We start from the raw sequence: 25,264 nt of genomic DNA, 5'->3' as shown, positions 1-25,264 counted from the left end.
TGCTCTCTCTCCCAGAGAAATGCTTCATCCAAATACCCTTTCATTTTCTTCATGAAAGATATTGTGGTATTATCTTTCCTCTTCTTTTATAAAACTTTATAGTCTGTTCCCTCCACAGAAACAGGAGCAGGATACTTGTTGGTCTTTTCCCTGCTTAATCTCCTCCAATGAGCAGAACAGTGCCAGTTACAGTTTTTCTCAAAACAACTTAAATGAAAGAATAGCTAACTACCTACTAGACATACCTGCTTGGTTGACTCATAAGCACTTCAAATTCTACATGGTCAAAACAGAACCATCTTCCTCCCCTAATATGTATTCCTCTTCCCTTGTTTCTAATCTCCATGAAGATATCCTTCAGACTGCTCCTCCAAGACACCTGGGAGTCATCTTTGACATGGCCGTCTGTCATTCCCTATCCAGTCAACCAAATAACCACGCTCTCAGCAACATCTTTGGTCATACTTTTCACTCCTGTTTGCCACCATCTCAGTTCAAGTCGTTAATCTCTCACAGACTGTTCTGCCTTTGACTTTTATCTAATAGTGATCTAAAATACAAATCTGATCTTACTATGCTTCTACTTAAAATCTTTCAAGATCTTCCTCTTAGGTCTCAAAAGCTCTCAGCTCTACACATGGCACTCAAGCTTTTATGACTAGACCTCTTCAGACACATCTCTAAGCGTTTCTGAAAAAGCACTATCTTCCGCACACTCAACCATTTCTAGTGTTTGCCTCCTAACGTTTGCATTTATTACTTCTGTCTGGAAAGTCTCCCCAAATCCCTTACTAAAGCTAACTGCTTTTCCTGCAACTTGCCATGCCTCCTTCACAGGTAAATACGGGATTCCTCCTGTATGAAATTTCACAACATTCAGCAGTTTACCCTCATTATACTCCTGATGATGTCTATCTACTTGTTCGCATTCTGCAGCATAAGATCGAGTGCAAAGATTCTACTGCAACCATTGACTGAATGTTTACTCTGATAAATCAATGTTAAAGAAAAGCATGTGAGGATCCAAAGCAGCACTGAAAATATTAAACAGAAAGAAAAACAGAATACGACTCCTATGTCATTCATTTTATTTTAGGCACATTTTTGTTAAGTTACACAAAGACAAATCTCTACGTCAATATTACAAATCGGTAAGTGCAGAAAGACTGTTTACCTGAGGCCACCCTAAATCAGTGGGCAATATATTTTTCATTTGTAAACTCTTCTAAATTAAAATCTTGGTGCTCTCTCCCATATTCCCAATTCATAGATATAGATGCCAAAAATTGTTAAGGTTAGAAGACTGGAAAAGTCACTCCCTGGCTCATCTGTTAAGAAGATTATCATGTTATGGGTTTCTTAGCTAACCATCATAAGTAAATTAAACTCAAGACTCTTACTTTGCAAATCACCATTCTCAAATAAACTTTTTTGGGCGGGGGGGGGGGGGGGGGAAGGGGCGCGAAGCATGCAGGATCTTATTTACTTGACCAGGGATCGAACCTCCGCCCTACAGCCGAAGCGTGCAAAGTGCTAATCACTGGGCTGCCAGGTAAGCTCCCGCAAATAAACTTTTGCTACTTTCTTAATAAAATGCAACAAAAACCTTAACACCCCAAACCCGGAAAAACAAGACTTCTACCTCTGAGTTGACAGTAATTCAAGGGAATTCAGCGAGCAGTTATTAGGGTCTACAAAGTATAAGGAACCACCACAGTGTTTAAAAAGGAGGGAGGGAGCTACAGGAACACGTGTTTTCATCTCAGCGCTCATGCCAGAGAGATAAGGTTAGCACACGAACTTCAGCCTCCCACTCCTAGCCCCGCAGAAACGAGCGCGAAGGCTGCGTGGCCAGCCCGCTGCTCCGCCGCGCACATGGCCGGCCGCAGCTCCCACCCCCGTGCCGCGCAGGCGCTGGGCGAGCCGGGACTTGCGGTCGCCAAGAGGGATCATTCCGCCGGTTTCTTTGTGTGGCTGAAGCTGTAGAAATGGCTTATTTCCCTCCTCTTCGTTAAAAACAAAAATCAGACCCTTTCACACTTTTCTCCCGCCGGAAAGGAATCGGAGAGTGGGTGGGCGGGGGATCTGCTAACTAGGGCAGGGGCGGAAAGGCTCAGGCGAAGAGTTGCCGAGGGCCGGGTCTGGGAGGGATGCTGGGAGCTTTGACTCACTCGCACACCATGTGTCCCTCCGCGCGCAGCACGGGGGACTTTTCGGTGGGGATTTTGGGCGCCGACCAGACGCGGCATTTTCGGAAAATAGCGCCCTGTGCAGCTGAAGCGCTTTGTGTTTAGCGGGGCCGCGTCAGCCCGGCAGGGTACGAGGCGCCTCGGGTCCCCGAACCACCTCCTGCTGCTCCCCCGTCGCCGCTCCCGAAGCTTTTCCAGGTCAGTGCGGGTCTGTGTAGGGCCCTGTTACCACCGGATGTGGAAGTTGATCTCTTCGCTGGTAAAAAATAATTCCACTTCCCCCGGAACCCAGATCATCCCCGCGATTTCCTGTTTATTGCATTAAGGCGCCGGGTTTCCGGGGCTCCTGGCCCCGCTTATTCCGCGGGGGTCGGCGGGGTGGGCCTGGGTCCCCGCTCCGCCCGCGCCGCCGCCGCGCTTTGTCCGCTGGCACCCCGCTTCTGGGAGGGGCGGGCAGACATGGTGGCGGCCGCCGCCCCCTCGTCGGCCCCGGCGCACCACGGCCTCCCCGCGGCTCTCCGCCGGGCCAGTCCGGAGCGGCGGGCCCGGAGCGGGATAGGGTCGGGCCAGGGCTGCGGGAACTGCGGCCGCCGAGTGGCAGCCGGTGGGCGGGCGAGGCAGGCTGGCGCTTTACGGCCTTGGCCCTGCCGCCCCGGGAGCCGCCGCTCTCTTTGTCTGGGCCTCCCGATCGCCCAGCCGGAGCGGGGAAGGGTCGGTGGGGGCGGCCGGCCTCCGGCGCGCTGTGCTGTTCGGGCCGCGGGGCCTGGAGGCGCTCGGGCCGCAGCGGGAGCAGCCGGCCTGGCCGGCCCGGACAGGGTTAACGGGAGCGCCCAGCTGGTCCCGTGCGGGTCCGCCGCGGCGATTGCCTCGGCCTCGGGGACTCGAGTTCCTGAGGGAGGAAGCCAGCTGCTCTAGATGCTGGGGACTTTTCTTGGCATTTGCCCGCCGGCATCTGCGGGTGCACGGCCTCCGGGACGAAGTTGAGAATCTTGCCAGGTCATTTCTGTCTCGGCACAATCAGTGTGTTTTTAGTGTGTTTTCGTTGAAGCTCTCCTACCATGTTGAACCAGCGTGCCTAGCCTCGAGGGTGCATCGTGAAAACTGAAACCAAAGGAATGATATAGGCCTGCTTTGTGTGTGTTTTCCCACTTGAAGCCTGTTTTCAGTACACAGACTCTTGCTTTAAACCTGATTGGACTGTGGCGTGGAGACATCTGTTCAAAGGAGGGGCAGAGACCACAGTACTTTTGAAGGGGGCTTGGTAATGTGGAAATATCTTAAATGTTCTCTCTGGACACTGATTTGCTGTCTCGATTCAGGCAAGTTACTTTTGTGAAGTGCAGTTTATATCTGGAAAATGGTTTGGGGTAATGAGTGCAGTAACTTGCCATCCCAGAGTTAAAGCACTATAGTTGATTATGCAGAAGTTAGTGGCCAGAAGTTCTTTTTGCAGATAGTCTTTTTTCACACAGAGACCCACCCAGCTTGCTTTAAATTTTTTCTCACTGACATGTAACCATCGACCTTGACACTTCCACTTTCAGGCTCAGATTTTGAATTTAAGGAAACGAAAGATGGCTTTGTGTTTTTTTTTTCTTAACTTTTTCTGTTGGAGTATTTATTTTCCCACAAAAACAAAAGTCTACTGCATGTTAACGCCAGTGATATTTTAGGCAAGAGTGACATTGTTTTGCATTTCTATGTCTTTTGAATGTCTAGTTTAACAGAAGATAGCTGGATTCGTGAACCTACTTCTGCGTTCAGTTTGTTGTAGTATCACATCATGTAACCGCTGGTAAACGCTACTGTATACTCATGCCTTTTTTCAAAAGCTGAAAAATGTGTCATTTCTATCCTGCTCTCATCATTCAGATCAAATCAGGATATTATTGTAAAAGACACATTTAAAAAATATGGATAAGAGGGTTGTTTCCTGTGCTTTTTTCTTGAGCTCTAGCTTCTTTTCAATTTGGGATTTAGATACATAAACATCATGAATAAAGATTGCATAATCTGCATATGATTTTAGACTCAGAATATTTGAAAAAAATTTAAGTGATTAAACTTAACAACTTATTTTAATGATGTACACAAGTAAAACACGAATCCCATGTTAAATTTGCTTGTGAACACTTGTGTGTAGATGTAATTTCTGAAGTCGAACACTTCAAAGTACTATCGGAGTGCCAGCTTAAAAAGGAGTCCTGCAGTGAAACCTTTGGTGAAACTGCTTTTGCATTGTAATGCATATGCAAATGTAGAGTTAACTCTGAGTTCATGAGTTATCTGTTTCTGAACCAGTCTGGGTGTTGTAGGTTGGAGGACAGTTGTAAATGTGTGAACACTCAAAGCCATACCTGCTTTGGTTTAATGTTTCTGAAGTGAAGCTTCTGGTTGTTTTGTGAACTTTAGTCTGATTCTGCTAGTCTGTAGTTCTCTCCTGTTTCATCAACAGGAAGCATCTGGTCTGTCTTCATGTAACTGCTAGAAAATGCCAGGTATATTTTTGATGTTTGCTATTCACATGAAAATAAATATCAGATTGGATTTTGAGTCGTACTCCCTACCCTCAGCTCTAGATATATTTATGATGAGCTCATCGTCTATAGAGTGGACTTTTTTTTTGGCCCTTGAGTACCTTAAGTTAGAAATGGCAGGTAAAACAAACAAGTTGTGAGGGGTTCGGGAGTCACTGCGAGAAAGTTTTGACTCATGAATTAATTACGAGGGTGCTGTACCCCTTTGCAAGCAGGTTGAGTGTAGCTAGGCTCCATCTCTTCTCTCTGCAAATGCTAATAAGCAAACTGAAACAAAACCTTTAAGTTCAGGGCAACTTAGTTTTCCAGAGTCATTTCTTTGGTCCCTGAGCTTTCCAACTAGTAATCATGTTTCTGTAGCACTAATGTGTCTACCTCAGGACAGCTATAATTAGTATATTTAACTTTTTCTGAAGATGTTTGTTGCATCAGGCACTCTGGTGAGTTTATTAGTGTTAGTATTAGGGCCTGTGTGTTCACAATGTTGACAACAGTGGTCTGCACAGAGAAGATACTTGGTGCAGCCAACTGTCCTGTTCAGACATTGGTGGGCTAATGCAGTTTTATTTGGGCTAAGTATGTCCATAATGTTAGAGGCTTGACCATGAAGTGATCCCCACTGAAAGTAAATCCACCTGTAAGGCCATTGGTCCATTTAGAAATAGAAACCTAAAATTCTTAGCCCTAGCTCTCTTAACCTTTTAATGGGGATGATTAGAAAGGTTGGCTGTTAGGGCCCAAGGTGCTAATGCACAAATAGCGTGGAAAAGACTTAATCATTTTAACTGATTGTACGTTTAATATGAATGAACACTTTAAAATTTTTAAAAAGTAAATGCCATTTTGAAGAGCAAGGTGTCAGCCCGACTTTACTTTGTACTGGTTGTGTTATAGCTGGGATATCATTTCATATAGTATACTATCCTATTGTAAGTGGGATCTTGGATCGGTTCTGGAACTTTGTATCAGAATCAGCTGGAGAGCTCATTAAAAAGACCTATGGAGGCCCAAGCTTAAGTAGGATAGGAACTGGCCCACTCTTGTTTTTCTCACATTCTTTAGATGATAAACTATCAACTTTAAAAACTACCCAACTATAGAGCATGGCCAGAGAATTTTGATTGTGGAGGGAAATGGAAAAGTTGAAGAACTGTGATCTTTGGCTCAAAAAAGAGAAGCTCATCTATTCTGTCACGTAAAACAATCAGGTTTGATTTGACCAGAAATAACTAGGAGCAAGGGGTAGAAATTAGAAGAAGGCAGATTTCAACATTCTTCGAAGAAAAATTCCTCAAAACAACAGTATAATGGGTTGTTTCTGGTGGTAGGCTGTACCCTTCCACTGATGGGCGTTCAAGTTAGGAATTCAAGAGAAGGGAAAATGGTGAGCCGAATCAGGATTTCGGCCAGGTTTCGTTAAGTTCCCTATGGACTGAGAGTTTACAAATATGTGTAGGTTTGCAGGTACGAAAGTGGGAGGGCAAAAGCTAATTGAAACAAGTTAGCTTAAGTGGATCATAGTTTTCATTTTCTTGGATAAGGAAAAATGAGTGTTAAATGAGAGAACTATTTAATGAGGGTTTTTTAAACCCACCTGTAGTTTGGCATATTCAAAGCCTGAAAAATGGGCATACCTTCTGATGTGGAAATTTTAAGTGAATTTGTTTTGGTATTTATTTTGGTGTAACAGAAATATACCAGTAAATCAGTAGCTGTTTACAACTAGTTGCAGCACTGTTGATAATAAAAGCTGCATATTAACACATTTGATTCCTTCCCCACATTAATCATATATAGTAAATAATGCTCTCCCCATTTTTCATAAGAGAAAATCGAGGTATAGAGAAATTATTAGGTAGCTTGCCCAAGTTAGCAGAATTAGTAACTGGTAGAACACAGACTTGGTTACAAGCAGTTCTATGCTGTTAAATTGTAAACAACTTAGATGTTTCACAGAATTATGATATGGGGGTACTGCCTAGCCATTTTTTTAATGCTTTGTTGTTGTTAGTCGCCAAGTTGTGTCCAACTCATTTGCAACCCCGTGGGCTATAGCCCGCCAGCCTGCTCTATCCGTAAGATTTCTCAGGCAAGAATACTGGAGTGGGTTGCCATTTCCTTCTCCAGAGGATCTTCCTGACCCAGGGGTCAAACTTGCTTCTCCTGCAATGGAAGGCAGAATCTTTACTGCTCAGCCATAAGAATGTAAAAAAATGAAATTATGTTTTGGTGTATGTTAAATAAAAAAAAGTAAATTTAAAAATATGATTTTATTTTGATTAAATAACAGGTGTGTTGACATCTGGAAGGAAATTGCCAAACTGTTAAGTGATTGTTTCTGTGTGTAATTTTATAGAAGACTATTTTCTTTTTACTTACACAAATTTTCTAACTTATACAGTGAATTTGTATTATTATGTATCTCTTGGGATTAAAAGGATTAAGGTTATGTTTCAATAAAAATTAAAGATAGTAGCATAAGCCGAGTTTGAATTTTACACTGTGCAATTTATGCAAGTTGACTAAGGAACTGCACATAAATGAGTATTTGAAAGTGCATGAAGTGTTCTGTATTTGTTTGATTCCTTACCACTCTAATATATTAATTGAATAGAGAGAAACGCCACTGATTCTTGCCACCCTACCTAATCAGTTCTGTATTTTGTTTTTTTTTTCACCTTATGTGTAATATTTTAAATATTGTGTTCATCCCTAGTTAGTCACTCCCTAGCTCTGTGACTTTAGGCAACTTGCCTAATCTGCTTTACTTTCCTTCTTTGTGCAATTCAAATAATTGCAATACTTAACTCATGGTGCTTGGAAGGATTAAATGAGTTCAGTTCAGTTCAGTCGCTTAGTTGTGTCCGACTCTTTGCGACCCCATGAACTGCAGCATGCCAGGCCTCCCTGTCCATCACTAACTCCTTGAGTCCACCCAAACCCATGTCCACTGAGTCGGTGATGCCATCCAGCCATCTCATCCTCTGTCTTCCCCTTCTCCTCCTGCCCTCAGTCTTTCCCAGCATCAGGGTCTTTTCAAATGAGTCAGCTCTTCACATCAGGTGACCAAAGTATTGGAGTTTCAGCTTCAAAATAAGTCCTACCAATGAACACCCAGGAGTGATCTCCTTTTGGATGGACTGGTTGGATCTCCTTGCATTCCAAGGGACTCTCAAGAGTCTTCTCCAACACCACAGTTCAAAAGCATCAATTCTTCGGCGCTCAGCTTTCTTTATAGTCCAACTCTCACATTCCTATATGACCACTGGAAAAACCATAGCCTCGACTAGATGGTCCTTTGTTGACACAGTAATGTCTGCTTTTTAATATACTGTCTAGATTGGTCATAACTTTCCTTCTAAGGAACGTATAAATTGATGAGAAAGTGTATGACACATACTTACTAGCTCAGTGCTGTGCTTAGTCAGTCAGTCGTGTACGACTCTTTGCAACCCCATGAACTGTAGCCCACCAGGCTTCTCTATCCATGGAATTCTCCAGGCAAGAATACTGGAATGGGTTGCCATGCCCTCCTCCAGATGATCTTCCCAACTCAGGTCTCCCGCATTGCATGTGGATTCTTTACTATCTGAGCTACCATAGAAACCTAAGAATACTAGAGTGGGTAACCTATCCCTTTTCCAGGGGATCTTCCTGACTCAGGAGTCGAACCGGGGTTTCCTGCATTGCAGGTGGATTCTTTACCAGCTGAGCTACCTGGGAAGCCCTGCTGCTGCTGCTGCTGCTAAGTCGCGTCAGTCGTGTCCGACTCTGTGCGACCCCATAGACCGCAGCCCACCAGGCTCCCCTGTCCCTGGGATTCTCCGGGCAAGTTCAGTAAATCTTAGCAATTATTGTAGGATCATGGTCTACTGAAACCCTTGGGGGTCTAACGTGCTGTGTGCTTTTAGCTGCATCCGACACTTTGTGACCCCATGGACTGTAGCTTGCCAGGCATCTCTGTCCATGGGAATTCTCCAGGTAGGAATACTGGAGTGGGTTGCCATTCCCTCCTCCAGGAGATCGTTCCAACCCAGGGATTGAACCCAGGTCTTGCCATTGCAGGCAGATTCTTTACCATCTGAGCCACCCAGGAATAATTTTTTGTATATAGCTAAGGTAGTGTTAATGTAACCTTTCAACGGTTAGTGCAGTAGCCTTCTTCAAACAAGTTACTATTTCTGCTGCAAAATGTATGAACCTTTACACCAAGTGGGGTAAGTAAAGACTATAAATAACTTCATGTCAGTTTAGGTAAGGTGTTACTGCCAAATAAGTTATTTTGGGTTTCACAGCTTTTTTTTGGCTTTTGGAATTGCAGTTAAGGAACCTGTGGAATTAACTTAATTTTGAGTTCTATTTTATTTTACTATTATAACATTTTTAATATTAAAGCATGTATAGGAGGTCCAAGATCAAAGTGCTACATCACTGGGCTCTGGTAAGGGCCCTCTTTCAGATTGCAGACTTCTCTGTTGTATCCTTTTATGGTGGAAGGTGCAAAGGGACCCTTCTCAGGTCTCTTTTTATGAGGACATTTATCTCATTCGTGATCTGACTGCACCTTCCAAAGACTCCTTCCTAATACCATCACTTTGGGCATTAGGAGTTCAACATAAAATTGAGGGCTGGGGAGACACACACATTTTCAGACGTAGCAAACAGTATACTATATAAGTGAATGATCTAGAAAAATTTCTTACATCCTAACTGGCTTGTGTGAACTTTTGATCTTTGCAGTTATTCCACCTGTGCTCCTTTATCTGTTCTGTTCATAGAGACCCTTTGTTTCTCTCCCTTAGTTTATTCCTGTAGGTATTATATATAGCCTGAACTTGACATCAGTCACTCCTTTCATATTTTACTGGACTCCTGTTGTCAAATCTTCCTACCTATCTAGTTCCTGTTTTTCCTCAGAGATCGCAGTGTATTTGTGGGTGAAGGTAGGTAATTATGAAAATTTCTTGGCCACTATAAATTTATGCTGTACAAATCCAATGGACCCTTGCTACTTAATAGTCATTTTATTAATCTGATATTTTGCTGTTGTTTCGTATCTTCTCTCTCAAGAGATACCACTGACATATTTAATTGAAAAAGAGTATAGAATGCAAGCTTGCATGTTGTCACCATGGCAGATCTATCCAGTCACCTTATTTTGTAAACAGAATAGAAGAGGAATCTTGCTTTTCTAGGAATCTTGCTGCCATGCTTAACTTTCCTTTGATCACTTTGATCGTTAACTGCAGGGATTTCTCCTTACCTTCAAATATTGCAGTGTATACAGACTTCTATGTTTTAGGAGGAAAAGAAACGACTATTAACTACTATTCTTTTTAGCTATCTTCCTCATTTCTTTATTTCAAAAATTTTAAGACAGTTAAAATATTGCTGCCCTCAGCTCTTTGGCTACTTCTTCCCTAAATTATTGCCATTTGTAATGACATTACATGTGAATGTGACATATGCAGACTGTTGCTTCAAGGGACATCCTTCCCAGTGGTATTGGTTTCATCCTGGTTTTATTCAGTCAGTGTGTATGTGTTACTGTTGACTCCCACTTAGGCTTCGTAACCTCTCCTGTCCTTGCCTTTCATCTTAGTGTGCCATCTTGGTTTTCCTTTTCTCGTTGCTTCATTTGTGAATTTCTGTTGTTTCATGATCCTCTTACCACTGTCATTCCTCTCAGTACTTGGCTCTGTGCTCAGTCCTTTTTGTCTCTTCTTCATGGATGTTTTATATGTTGATGACCCATAAGGGTACTCCCCAGGTTGGTATCTCCAGTTGGTTTACCAAGTATTTCCTTTGAGAGGCTCAAGGAATTTCATTCTCTTTTTGGTTTATTATTACCCAACTTCCACCTACTTTATTTTTCTTTGTTTTATCATCATCATGCTTAAATCTTGAAGTTGTCTGTGATGTGTTTCTCCTTTATTTCTTATATCCATCATTATTCCATCAATATCCAGCATTATTCTTTAGGTTAATTTTTCCTGGATCTCTATTTTTGGAATTCTGCATTGCCTATTATTTCCCCTTTCTATCTTTATTTATTTATTTAAAAATATTTACTTAGTTATTTGGCTGCACTGAGTCTTAGTTGTGGCATGTAGAATCTAGTGCCCTAATCAGGGATTGAACCCAGGCCCCCTGCACCGGGAGCTTGCAGTCAGCCGCTGGACCACCAGGGAAGTCCTGCCCTTTCTAACTTTCTTCCAATCCATCTTGCATATGGCTGCCAGAATAATTTTCCTAAAATTTTTTGAGCCTATTGCTGCTAACCCTAAGCAGCCTAAAGAGAGAACATGTACTGTTGACCTTTGCACTCTCCACTGTGCCAAGCAAAGTGAATTGAACTTGTGCTGAATAAATGTTTGAATGGATCATCGTTTGCTCAAAACATAGAATGACTCTCAATTGTCTACAGGATAAAGTCCAAACTCTGCTTTCTGGCTTTTAAGTCTTTCTGTTTTACACCTTGCTTCTTTAGCCTTATTCTTGACTTCTTAACATCACCAAGATAGTATTTGCTCTGTAGGATGCCATGCTTAGGCTTGACTCCATGTGTTCTTCCTTTTCCTTTTCCTGGCTGGTCAAAGCCTCTTCAGCCTAACAGTACTCTGTGCCAGGCACGGTTCCAATCTCTGGTGTTTCAGTAATGAACGACACAGAAGACAAAGTCTCTGTTTTCTTGGAGCTGACATTCAGTGTTGGGGGAGAGAGGGCACAGTAAACAAATGTCAGGTGGTAATGAATGTAATGAAGAGTAAAACTGGGTGAATGGATGAATACAGACACGAGAATGCAGTGTTAAAGAGAACGGGGAGTAAAGGACTAGTTTTCAAATGACTTGTAAAAAAAGAAGAAAACTAAAAAAATAAATGACTTGAAGGCAGTTTGGTATCTCTCATAATTACCATTGCATTTATCCCTGTCCCAGCAGCCCAACTTCAGGGAATTTATCTTACAGTTCTATGAAGTGAAATGATGCATTTACAAAGTTATTAATTGCAGTGTAGTTTATAATAGCAATAAAGTCCACCTACAGTAAACTGAGGTGTATGCATACAACACCCATACAACAGCATGCTAAGCAGCTTTACAGAAAATGAGGAAGCTGTCTATGAACTAATAGGAAAGGATCTTCAGGATGCGTTAAGAAAAGCAAGTGCAGAAAGTGTATATAGTAATGCAATCATTTGGTAACTGTGGAAATATTGGAAGGATATCCATGAAACTAGTAAAGGTGAATAATTGTGTCTGGGGAGAAGACGGGGATAGCATAAATGTTTCTATTGAGACTTCAATGTATACATTTCTATGTTTTGAGTTTTTGAACTGTTGAAAACAGAAGAGCAAAGAAGAAATAAAGTAGCTCCTATAGACTTGATGATTTGCTGTATGTAGAGACAAGAGGGAGAGGGAGTAATTGAGGATAGCTCACAGATTCTCCAATTGGGGAGGAAAAGAGGGTGATAGTGTTGCCAGTGAAGCAAGAGGAAGACTAGGTTTCGGCATGTGCATGAGAAGCTCTGGTCAGGCCAGATGATGAGTGCTTTTACTCTCCTGTGATTTTGTGTGTATATGTGTGTGGCTGCCTAGTCACTCAGTTGTGTTTCACTCTCTGTGACCCCACGGGCCGTAGCCCACCAGGCTCCTCTGTTCAGGGTATTATTCCAGCAAGAATACTGGAGTGGGTTGTGATTTTCTCCTTCAGGATATCTTCCCGACCCAAGGATCGAACCCACATCTCCTGAGGCTCCTGCATAGGCAGGTGAATTCTTTACCATTGAGCCACCTGGGAAACCCTGTGTGTATGTGTGTGTTTGTATAATTTATGTTGTTTAGATACAGAACTCAAGGTTGTCTTAAACATGAATAGTAAATAGTCATCAATAAACATTTTTTATCCTTCAATTACAGACCTTTATATTTTTTTTTTTTGAAAACAGCTTTGTAGTGATGTCATAATTTTACAGTCAAATAGGGACTTTGGTATGCACAGGTAGAGTGTAGATAGAGCAATAGAGAATGTATATCTGATAGCTTATATGGGAAATAGGAAATTTATTGGCATAGTTCCAACTCAATTATATCTTTTGATGCCTGAAATTAAAAGCAATAAAAAGGGCTTTTTAATAAGAAAGTGATCTTTCAGTTCAGTTCAGTCCCTCAGTCATATCCAACTCTTTGTGACTCCATGAACTGCAGCACGCCGGGCCTCCCTGTGCATCACCAACTCCCGGAGTTTGCGCAGACTCATGTCTGTTGAGTTGATGATGCCATCCAACCATCTCATCCTCTGTCGTCCCCTTCTCCTCTTGCCTTCAATCTTTGCCAGCATCAGGGTCTTTTCCGATGAATCAGCTCTTCACATTAGGTGGCCAAAGTATTGGAGTTTCAGCTTCAGCATCAGTCCTTCCAATGAACACTCAAGTCTGATCTCTTTTAGGATGGACTGGTTGGATCTCCTTGCAGTCCAAGGGTCTCTCAAGAGTCTTTTCCAACACCACAGTTCAAAGGCATCAATTCTTCTGTTCTCAGCTTTCTTTATAGTCCAAGTCTCACATCCATAGATGACTACTGGAAAAACCATAGCTTTGCTGGCAAAGTAATATCTCTGCTTTTTAATATGGTGTCTAGGTTGGTCATAACTTTCCTTCCAAGGAGTAAGTGTCTTTTAATTTCATGGCTGTGGCCACCATCTGCAGTGACTTTGGAGCCCCCCCAAAATAAAGTCAGCCACTGTTTCCTCACCTATTTACCATGAAGTGATGGGACCGGATACCATGATCTTTGTTTTCTGAATGTTGAGCTTTAAGCCAACTGTTTCACTCTCCTGTTTCACTTTCATCAAGAGGCTCTTTAATTCTTCTTCACTTTCTGCCGTAAGAGTGGTGTCATCTGCATGTCTGAGTTTATTTATATTTCTTTCAGCAATCTTGATTCCAGCTTCTGCTTCATCCAGCCCAGTGTTTCTCATGATGTGCTGCTGCTGCTGCTGCTGCTGCTGCTGCTAAGTCGCTTCAGTCGTGTCCGACTCTGTGCAACCCCAGAGATGGCAGCCCACCAGGCTTCCACGTCCCTGGGATTCTGCAGGCAAGAGCATTGGAGTGGGTTGCCCTTTCCTTCTCCAATGCATGAAAGTAAAAAGTGAAAGTGAAGTCGCTCAGTCGTGTCCAACTCTTTGGGACCCCATGAGCTGCAGCCCACCAGGCTCCTCCGTCCATGGGATTTTCCAGGCGAGAGTACTGGAGTGGGGTGCCATTGTGATGTACTGCATAGAAGTTACATAAGTTTCTCAAGATGTACTCTGCATATAAGTTAAATAAGAAGTGGGAATACCAGACCGCCTGACCTGCCTTTTGAGAAATCTGTATGCAGGTCAGGAAGCAACAGTTAGAACTGGACATGGAACAACAGACTGGTTCCTAATAGGAAAAGGAGTATGTCAAGGATGTATATTGTCACCCTGCTTACTTAACTTATATGCAGAGTACATCATGAGAAACGCTGGGCTGGATAAAGCACAAGCTGGAATCAAGACGTGATCTTTAGGGTAGTTGAAATTGTAATATTTAAAACAATATTAAAACTGAGTTAGGGAAGTTTATAGTAGAGCATACAATTTTTTTTTTAAATATGGTGCATTGAGGAGTAACTCAAGAGGTTTTAACCTAATGGAGGAAAGGAGTCATGAAATGCTTGGGTGCTGCTTAGAACAAACTCTTGCTGTATAATTTTAGATTTAAACTTTCTTGGATGAGTTATAGTTCAGAATCTGATTTTGGAGGCCCTGATTTATCCATATGAATTTTACTTGATTTCTATTTGGCTACTGTCAAAAAAATAAAAGGGGAGCATAGATAAATCACATAACATGCCAGGACTTGCAAATGTATTAGTAGTTCTTTTCTGGGTTTATGTTAACAAGGATTTGGGTGTGGAATAGCAATAAAAAAGAGCTGTTAAGTAATTCTTGCTTGAGATTTAAAATTTTAACCATTTTATATCTGACGAGAAGATGTTATACTGGCAGTAGTTTTCTTTTAAAAATATAATGTTATATAGGATCATGTAACGGAGTTTTTTTTTTTAACTGCCTGTGACGTGGGATCTGGCATGCAAGATCTTAATTCCCCAAACGGATTGAATCCTTGCCCCCTGCAGTAAGCATAGAGTCTTAACCACTAGACTTCCAGGGGAGTCCCCAGAGATGGTCTTGTTTGAGTGAGGGTGAAACTGTTTGGTAGCCTCCAACCTGTACTGCTTACCCCTTCACTCCCTGTTTTTCTTAGTACTGCAGACCTTTGGAGCTTTGGGAAACCCAATTTGAGAAATGCTGAATTGGGCTTGGCTACAGTTTTGGCTTGGATTGACTCTTAACTCTTATATATCTTTGTGTCCAGTTGAGTGGACAGTGGTGGAAAGAATGGTGATAGCATAGTGTATAGAAATTAACCTGAAGAAGCATTTAATTAGTGGTTCTCAATCGGAGTGATTTTGCAAAAGCTAGAGAAATTTTTTGATGTGAAACAGAGTTGGGGGTTGCTACTGGTATCTTAGGGTGGAGAGTAGGGTTGCTGCTAAATATGGAGAAACTCTTGCCTAGTTAAATAACCACTTTGTATGTTGCACTATTCTAAAGTAGTTATGCATTCAAATGACAGTAAAAGAAAGTCTTGTCTCTACCCATAAGAAACTTAAAATCTAGCTAAAGCATCTCAGACTTTAACAGTCTGTGGCCAACCTCCTTAACATCTGACCTACCCTATCCCACTTTGACACCTTTATTTCAGTAAATAATCCTATTTTTCACCAAGTTGTTCAGGCTAAAAGCTTAGTTGTTATCTTTGACTCCTCTTTTTTTTCTTGTACATTGACCTCTGATAGATCAGTAAGTGGAGAAGGAAATGGCAACCCACTCCAGCATACTTGCCTGGAGAATTCCATGGACAGAGGAGCATGGTGGTCCATGGTCCATGGTGTCCCAAGAGTCAGACACGACTGAACGACTAACACAACATCAGGAAGACGTGTAAACTTTACTTTGAAATGTATCTTGGCATCTGGGTAGTGGTGGGATAGATTATTTAAACCAGCCCTCTTTTTAGGAACAACTGAAGATGCTGCATATGACATGTAAAGCACTACCTTAAGAGCTTTGAAGAACTGGGGAGATAGTGGAATCTGGTAAGTCAGATTCTAGAAGAAAGCCTAAACCAAGGGAGGTTAGCAGAATACCTAGAGAACTGAAGCCACTTTTCCCTGAGTGTATTTGCTGATATCAAGAAATTTAGGGTTTCCATTCATCAGCTTTGTGGGATGAGATGGACAGAAATCAAACACTCAGAGCTTATCTATGTAAGAGTCATATAAGAGATCTGTCCTTATTAGGCTTGAACCTGTGTGTCTACTTCTGAGAGGGAAGGATGGACCAGAGCAAATCCTTGAACCCCTTTCATCCATTGCCTACTTCCCAGTCAAATATCAAAGGACTTCACGGCAAGTTGTCTTGGTACTGAGCAGAACAGGAGAAAAAAAAACTACAAAATTGTGGCCCTAGCCTAGTGAGGTAAGGGCACCTTAATTTATAACTTAATTTGGATTGGTCCCTGACTGGTACTGTCCCTTTGGTGTTTTGCAGAAGCAAATAGAAATGTTCCTTTGAGTAATGTTCCTTCATGTTAGGCCTCCCCAAAATAATTCTTGAAGGACACTGACAGGCACATAGTCAAAGATAACCAACCGTACACGCAGACAAACATGAGCAAGAACCAGTGGAAACGAGAGACAGCAGAAAAAGATTGTCATAAGCATCATATATTAGAATTAGAAAATACGGGTTAAACAACCATAATTACTATGTTCACAAAAATAACACATCTGAAGAGAGGAAGCAGAAAAAAATGTCATTGTAGATTTGAAAATAACAACTACAACTACTGGAAATAAATAGAGTAAATGAATTAAAAACTTAATGGTGCAGTTTGCAGCAGGTTAGACCCATCAGGGGGAGAGGGCAATGGCACCCCACTCCAGTACTCTTGCCTGGAAAGTCCCATGGACAGAGGAGCCTGGTAGGCTGCAGTCCATGAGGTCCCTAAGAGTCAGACACGACTGAGCGACTTCACTTTCACTTTTCACTCTTCACTTTCATGCATTAGAGAAGGAAATGGCAACCCACTCCAGTGTTCTTGCCTGCAGAATCCCAGGGACGGGGGAGCCTGGTGGGCTGCTGTCTCTGTGGTTACACAGAGTCGGACACGACTGAAGCGACTTAGCAGCAGCAGCAGACCCATCAGGAAAATTTTTGAACTAGAATATAGATCAGACAGCGTTATCCAAGATGTCACTTCAAGGTAGAAAAGACAGAATGATGGAAAATACAGATGACAGGGTAGAGATATGGAGGATAGTGTGAGAAAGTCTTAATTGGAATTCCAGAAGAAGAGAAGAAAAATAGGTCATTTAGAGAGTTGATTACTGATGTTTTCCAGAAACAATGAAAGATACCAAACTAGGATTCAGGAATCCCAGTGAATCCATATTACAGTGAAAATAAATTCACACCTCAGTTCAGTTCAGTTCAGTTGCTCAGTCATGTCCGACTTTGCGACCCCATGGACTGCAGCATGCCAGGCTCTCCTGTCCATCACCAACTCCCGGGGCTTACTCAAAATTCATGTCCATCGAGTCAGTAATGCCACCTGACCATCTCATCCTCTGTTGGCCTCTTCCCCTCCCGCCTTCAATCTTTGCCAGCATCAGGGTCCTTTCTAGTGAGTTTTTCGCATCAGGTGGCCAAAGTATTGGAGTTTCAGCTTCAGCATCAGTCCTTCCAATGAATATTCAGGACTGATGTTCTTTAGGGTAGACTGGTTGGATTTCCTTGCATTCCAAAGGACTCTCGAGTCTTTTCCAACACCACAGTTCAAGAGTGTGAATTCTTCGGCATTCAGCTTGCTTTATAGTCCAACTCTCACATCCATAGATGACTACTGGAAAAAGCATAGCTTTGACCAGATGGACCTTTGTTGACAAAGTAATGTCTCTGCATTTTAATATGCTGTCTAGGTTGATCATAGCTTTCCTTCCAAGGAGCAAGTGTCTTAATTTCATGGCTGCAGTCACCATCTGCAGTGGTTTTGAAGCCTCCCAAAATAGAGTCTCTCACTGTTTCCATTGTTTCCACATCTATTGGCCATTAAGTGATGGGACCAGATGCCATGATCTTACTTTTCTGAATGTTGAGCTTAAGCCAACTTTTTCACTCTCTTCTTTCACTTTCATCAAGAGGCTCTTTAGTTCTTCTTTGCTTTCTGCCGTAAGGGTGGTGTCATCTGCATATCTGAGATTATTGTTATTTCTCCCAGCAATCTTGATTCCAGCTTCTGCTTTATTCAGCCCAGCATTTCTTGTGATGTACTCTGCATATAAGTTTAACATCAGGGTGACAGTATACACCATTGATGTACTCCTTTCCCTGTTTGGAACCAGTCTGTTGTTCCATGTCCAGTTCTAGCTTGCTTCTTGTCCTGCATACAGGTTTCTCAGGAGGCAGGTCAGGTGGTCTGGTATTCCCATCTCTTTCAGAATTTTCCACAGTTTATTGTGATCCACACAGTCAAAGGCTTTGGCATAGTCAGTAAAGCAGAAGTAGATGATTTTCTGGAACTCTCTTGCTTTTTCTATGATCCAAAGGATATTGACAATTTGATCTCTGATTCCGCTAACTTTTCTAAATCCACCTTGAACATTGCTGGAAGTTGAAGGCAGGTTGGAGAATTTTGAGCATTACTTTGCTAGCATGTGAGATGAGTGCAATTCTGTGGTAGCTGAACATTCTTTGGCATTGTCTTTCTTTGGAATTGGAATGAAAACTGACCTTTTCAGTCCTGTGGGCACAGCTGAGTTTTTTAAATTTGCTGGCATATTGAGTGCAGCACTTTCACAGCATCATCTTTCAGGATTTGAAATAGCCTAACTGGAATTCCATCACCTCCACTAGCTTTGTTTGTAGATACTTCCTAAGGCCCACTTGACCGCGTTCCAGGATATCTGGCTCTAGGTGAGTGGTCACACCATCGTGGTTATCTGGGTCATGAAGATCTTTTTTGTACAATTCTTCTGTGTATTCTTGCCACCTCTTCTTAATATTTTCTGTTAGGTTCATACCATTTCTGTCCTTCATTGTGTGCATCTTTGCATGAAATGTTCCTTTGGTATCTCTAATTTTCTTGAAGACATCTCTATTTTTTTTTTTCCCCATTCTATTGTTTTCCTCTATTTCTTTGCACTGATCACTGAAGAAGGCTTTCTTATCTCTCCTTGCTATTCTTTGGAACTCTGCATTTAGATGGGTATATCTTTCCTTACCTCCTTTGCCTTTACCTTCTCTTCTTTTCTCAGCTGTTGGTAAGACCTCCTCAGACAACCATTTTATCTTTTTGCATTTGTTTTTCTTGGGGATACCCTTGATCACTGCCTCCTGTACAGTGTCCGTGTACAGTGTCCAGGATCTGGACACTATCAGTGTCCATCCATAGTTCTTCAGGCACTCTATTAGAGCTAATCCCTTGAATCTATTTATCCCTTCCACTGTATAATCGTAAGGGATTTGATTTAGGTCATACCTGAATGATCTGTTGGTTTTCCCTACTTTTCTTCAATTTCAGTCTGAATTTGGCAATAAGGAGTTAATGATCTGAGCCACAGTCAGCTTCTGGTCTTGTTTTTGCTGACTGTATAGAGCTTTTCCATTTTTGGCTGCAAAGAATATAATCAGTCTGATTTTGGTACTGACCATCTGGTGATGTCCATGTGTAGAGTCTTCTCTTGTGTTGTTGGAAGAGAGTGTTTGCTATGACCAGTGTGTTCTCTTGACAAAACTGTTTGCCTTTGCACTGCTTCATTTTGTATTCCAAGACCCAATTTGCCTGTTAATCCAGGTATCTCTTGACTTCCTGCTTTTGCATTCCAGTCCCCTGTAGAGAAAAGGACATCTTTTTTAGAGTGTTCGTTCTAGAAGGTCTTGTAGCTCTTCATAGTACTATTCAACTTTAGCTTCTTGAGCATTACTGGTTGGGACATAGACTTGGATTACTGTGATGTTGAATGGTTTGCGTTGGAAATGAACAGAGATCATTCTGTTGTTTTTGAGATTGCATCCAAGTACTGCATTTCAGACTCTTGTTGACTATGGCTACTCCATTTCTTCTAAGGGATTCTTGCCTGCAGTAGTAGATATAATGGTCATCTGAGTTAAATTCACCCATTCCAGTCCATTTTATTTCACTGATTCCTAAAATGTCGATGTTCACTCTTGCCATCTCCTTTTGACCACTCCTAGTTTACCTTGATTCAGGGACCCAAGATTCCAGATTCCTATGCAATACTGTTCTTTACAGCATCGGACTTTACTTCCATCCCCAGTCACATCCACAACTGGGTGTTGTTTTTGCTTTGGCTCCATCTCTTCATTTCTGGAATTATTTCTCCACTTGTCTCCAATGGCATATTGGGCACCTACTGCACTCGGGATTTCATCTTTCAGTGTCCTATCTTTTTGTCTTTTCTTACTGTTCATGGGCTTCTCAAGGTAAGATTACTGAAGTGGTTTGCCATGCCCTTCTCCAGTGGACCACATTTCGTCAGAACTCTCCACCATGACCTGTCTGTCTTGGGTGGACCTACACGGCATGGCTCCTAGTTTCATTGAGTTAGACGAGGCTGTGGTCCATGTATCAGTTTGAGTAGTTTTCTGTGATTGTGGTTTTCTTTCTCTCTGCCCTCTGATGGATAAGGATAAGAGGCTTGTGGAAGCATTCTGAAGGGAGGGACAGGCTGTGGGGGAATCTGGGTCTTGCTTTGATGGCCATGCTCAGTAAATCTTTAATTTTCTGTTGATGAGAGGGGCTGTGTTCCCTCCCTGTTTGTCCTGAGACCAAACTATGGTTGAGGTAATGAAGATAATGGCAGCCTCCTTCAAAAGATCCCATGCATGCACTCAGTGCCTCCCACCCATGCTGACCCATGCCTCCTCTGGAGACTCCTGGACACTCATGGGCAAGTCTGGGTCAGTCTCTTGTGGGGTCGCTGCTCCTTTCTCCTGGGTCCTGGTGTGCACAAGGTTTTGTTTGTGCCCTTCAAGAGTCTGTTTCGTCAGTCCTATGTAAGTTCTGGCATCTCTGTGGTGGGGTTAATAGTGACCTCTTCCAAGAGGGCTTACGCCATACCCAGGTCTGCTGCACCCAGAGCCCCTGCCCCTGTGGCAGGCCACTGCTGACCCATACCTCCACAGGAGATGCTCACACGCAGCTCTGGCTCATTCTCTGGGGTCTCTGAGCCCTGGTGCGCACTAGGTTTGTTTGAGCCCTCCGAGCGTCTCTGGCGGGTGTGGGGTTTGATTGTAAATGTGATTTTGCCCCTCCTGCTGTCCTCCTGGGGCTTCTCCTGTGCCTTTGGATATGGGATATCTGTTTTTGGTGGGATCCAACATTCTCCTTTTGATGGTTGTTCAGTAGAGAGTTGTAATTTTGGAGTTCTTGCAGAAGATGAGCATGCGTCCTTCTGCACTGCCATCTTGAATTCACACATAATGAAACTGCAGAAAACCAATGACATTAAGAAAAATTTTAAAAGTAGCTGCAGGAAAAGATAACCATTGAAGTAGCAAGAATTAGGCTAACAGATGACTTCTCAACAATATAAATCAAAAGATAGTGAAATATCTGCAATACGAAATAAAAAAAGGAAAAAGCCTGTCAACCTAGAATTTTATGCCCAGTGAAAATATCTTTGAAGAATGATGGTGGAAATAAAGATATTTTAAACAAAAACAGATTGTTATCAACGTTGATTAAAGATAATTTAAACCAGCTTCATTCAGTAGAAGTTTTTGTGATGATAGAAATATTCTTTGTGCTGTTCAGTATTGTAGTTATAAGTTACATAGGACTGATGAACTCTTGAAATGTGGCTAGTGTGATTGAGGAACTACAGTTTTCATTAATTTAAATGGTTACATGCACCTCATTAGTGTAGTCCTAAAGCATATACGTCAGGTAGAATGAACCCCGGAGAAGGCAATGTCATCTCACTCCGGTACTCTTGCCTGGAAACTCCCAGGGACAGAGGAGCCTGGTAGGCTGCAGTCAATGGGGCCACTAGGAGTTGGACATGACTGAGCGACTTCACTTTCACTTTTCACTTTCCTGCATTGGAGAAGGAAATGGCAACCCACTCCAGTCTTCTTGCCTGGAGAATCCCAGGGATGGGGGAGCCTGGTGGGCTGCCGTCTCTGGGGTCACACACAGTCGGACACGACTGAAGTGACTTAGCAGCAGCAGCAGCAGCAGATGAATCCCCCAAGGTCAAAATAGAAGGTATGAAGGGCTGAAAAATAAAGTGATGTATATTTAGAAAATGAGAAGGAATAAGGACTGTATAGAACAGTACAAATTATCTAATGGATTTAAAAACAAGACAATAGCAGAACAGAAATGAATGGGATTCTAGATTCTGGGGTCCTTTGTCTAGAAGGAGGGTAAATTAAAAAAAAATGTGGTAAACTTTAAATATATAAAAGGAAAGGAAAGGGTATGGTGAACCCCACATATTCATTACCTAACTTCACCAGTGATCAACTCATGGCTAATCTGGTTCCACATACATCCCTCAATTAATTAATAACAAATTTCAAGTATCATATCATTTAATCTATAAATATATTGTTTTCAATCCTAAAATGTTATAAACTTAAAGTAAATATCATTGTCAGATCCAGACAAACAGTTTCTTACTATCAATAGTAATATCTTAATACACATTTAAGCTTTCTTAATATCAATACACATTTAAGCAGTGTTTCAAATCTCCAAATGATCTTTTTAATGTATTTTAAATTTAGGGCAGTTTTAGCTGCACAGCAAAATTGAGGGGCAAATAGAAAGGTTTCTTACACACCATCTTTCCCCATACATGTATAACCTCCGCCATTGCCAGTATCCCCCAGCAGAGCAGTAGTACACTGTTACAATTGAACCTGCGTTAACACATCATAGTCCATAGTTTACATTATGGTTCATTCTTGGTGTTGTGCATTCTATGGATTTGGAAAAATGTATAGTGACAAGTATCTATCATTAATGATATGCAGGTAGTGCCCAAAAAAAAGTGACTTCTAAAAATTTACATTTAGTTTCCTCAGACTGAATCCAAACAGAGTCCACACATTGTGTTTGATTGATGTGTTGGTTGGATCTTCTAAACTCTGTGGGTTTTGGGGAAAGGGGGAACTAAAGATTTTGATTAACTTTAGACTTTAATACATGGTATGATATCTAGGGAACCACTAAAGAAAGAGGATATAACTTCCAAATCAGTAGATGAAATAGATTTTTTTTTTTTAAACAATCAATCTGAAAGAAGATGAGAAAGAACAGAAACTGAACAGAGAACAGTGGAAAGCATACAATAAGATGCTAGATTTAAACCTAGGTAGATAGTACTTACGGAGAAGGCAGTGGCACCCCACTCCAGTCCTCTTGCCTGGAGAATCCCAGGGATGGGGGAGCCTGGAAGGCTGCTTTCCATGGGGTCGCTAAGAGTCAGACACTACTGAAGCAACTTAGCAGCAGCAGCAGCAGCAGCAGATAGTACTTACAAAGAAGGCGATGGCACCCCACTCCAGTCCTCTTGCCTGGAAAATCCAATGAACGGAGGAGCCTGGTGGGCTGCAGTCCATGGGTCGCTAAGAGTCGGATATGACTGAGTGACTTCACTTTCACTTTTCACTTTCATGCATTGGAGAAGGCAATGGCAACCCACTCCAGTGTTCTTGCCTGCAGAATCCCAGGGACAGGGGAGCCTGGTAGGCTGCTGTCTTTGGGGTCGCACAGAGTCAGACACGACTGAAGCGACTTAGCAGCAGCAGCAGATAGTACTTAAAGGTAGCAATGTCCAAATGATCACACAGGTATCATCCTAGCACACAGCACTACCAGCCTGAAATATTTTCATAGCTAGTATTCCTGTCTCAGTTCTTCCCACCTTCTATGTATTTCCCACATAATAACATGAGTTGTTGTTGTTCAGTCACTCAGCCGTGTCTCTTTGTGACCCCATGGACTGCAACGCGCCAGGCTTCCCTGTCCTTCACTATCTCCTGGAGTTTGCTCAGACTCATGTGCATTGAGTTGATGATGCCATCCAACCATCTCCTCCTCTGTTGACCCCTTCTCCTCCTGCCCTGTCTTTCCCAGCCATCAGTGTCTTTTCCAGTGAGTTGGGCCTTTGCATCAGTCAGGTGGCCAAAGTGTTGGAGCTTCAGCATCAATCCTTTCAATGAATATCCAGGGTTGATTTCCATTAGGATTGACTGGTTTCACCTCCTTGTTCTCCAAGGGTCTCTCAGGAGTCTTCTCCAGCTCCGCAGTTCGAATTCTTTGACTGTCAGCCTTCTTTATGGTCCAACTCTCACATCTGTACATATGTAGTTTTTTAAAAAACTAATTCAATCACATCACAACCCTTAAGTTTAAAACATTCTAACATCTTCCTAGTAAACTGAATACGATTCAGACTCCTTAGTAGTGCCTATAAGGCCCTACATGAAGTGGCCCATTCACACCTTTGTGATTGCATATCCTACTCTTCTACTTTTATCTCAGGGCTCTTATATTGGGTTGGCTAAAAAGTTCATTTGGGCTTTCATGTAACATCTTATAGAAAAACTCAAGCGAACTTTTTGGCCAACCCAGTGCTTGGCCTTTCTCTGGATCATCAGGAACAGTCAGAATTCTTGGCTTTAAGCACCAGAAACCACCTCTGGTGAATTTTATAGGAAAGGACTACATCACAGAAAGAAACTGCTATTGTTACTGTCATTGGAATCTGCTGTCGCTCTTGTCATAATGGATTCTATGTACTTCCTGCCTTTTTAATGGCACTATCATCTAAGTTAAATTCCAGCTTAGATACTCCTCTTTTGGAGAGGAGATCATATGACTGTATCCCAGTTGCAAGGAAAGCTGGGAAAGCAGTTATCTTGCTTCAGTAATAGGTGGAGGTTTCTGCCTTTCAAGACTGATGAGGAGAATTCCCTAGATGTTGAGCAGCTAAAAGATCGTTATATCCATCATGGTGCTTTTCTCTGGGATCCTTCCTTGCTTTGCCTCTTCCTTCATTTGTGTCTCTACTCACATGTCACCTCCTCAAGGAGGCCTGTCCTTAGACTTTTCTTAAATGGCAGTTCTCTGTCCCTAATCCAGTACTCTCCATTTTCTTACCCTGCCTTATATTTTCTTCAAAGCAGTTATCACTACTACTTTAACTGGTTGATTGATTAATTAATTGCTAGGCTCTCCCTAGGCAATGCCAAAGAATGCTCAAACTACCGCACAATTGCACTCATCTCACATGCTAGTAAAGTAATGCTCAAAATTCTCCAAGCCAGGCTTCAGCAATACGTGAACTGTGAACTCCCTGATGTTCAAGCTGGTTGTAGAAAAGGCAGAGGAACCAGAGATCAAATTG

At 42.2% G+C, this 25,264-nt stretch overlaps 1 protein-coding gene across 6 annotated transcripts in view; it reads left to right on the top strand.

Annotated features, from left to right (window-relative positions):
- The window catches only part of GABPB1 (GA binding protein transcription factor beta subunit 1), a 67,862-nt gene continuing 44,064 nt past the window's right edge, over nt 1,467-25,264 (top strand). For 2 of the 6 annotated variants that reach the window (XM_013967147.2, XM_013967146.2), the window contains exon 1: nt 2,428-2,448. The gene's annotated coding sequence lies outside the window, so the exon portion shown is untranslated. Of the gene's footprint in view, nt 2,388-2,427; nt 2,449-25,264 lie in introns of those variants that run through there. The other 4 variants (XM_018054186.1, XM_018054185.1, XM_005685788.3 and 1 more) reach the window with 3 other exon arrangements.

Source organism: Capra hircus, chromosome 10 (genome assembly GCF_001704415.2).
Source record: "Capra hircus breed San Clemente chromosome 10, ASM170441v1, whole genome shotgun sequence".
Taxonomy (NCBI): domain Eukaryota; kingdom Metazoa; phylum Chordata; class Mammalia; order Artiodactyla; family Bovidae; genus Capra; species Capra hircus.
Note: the sequence above shows the minus strand (reverse complement) of the source record. Positions and strands in the feature narration are given on the sequence as shown.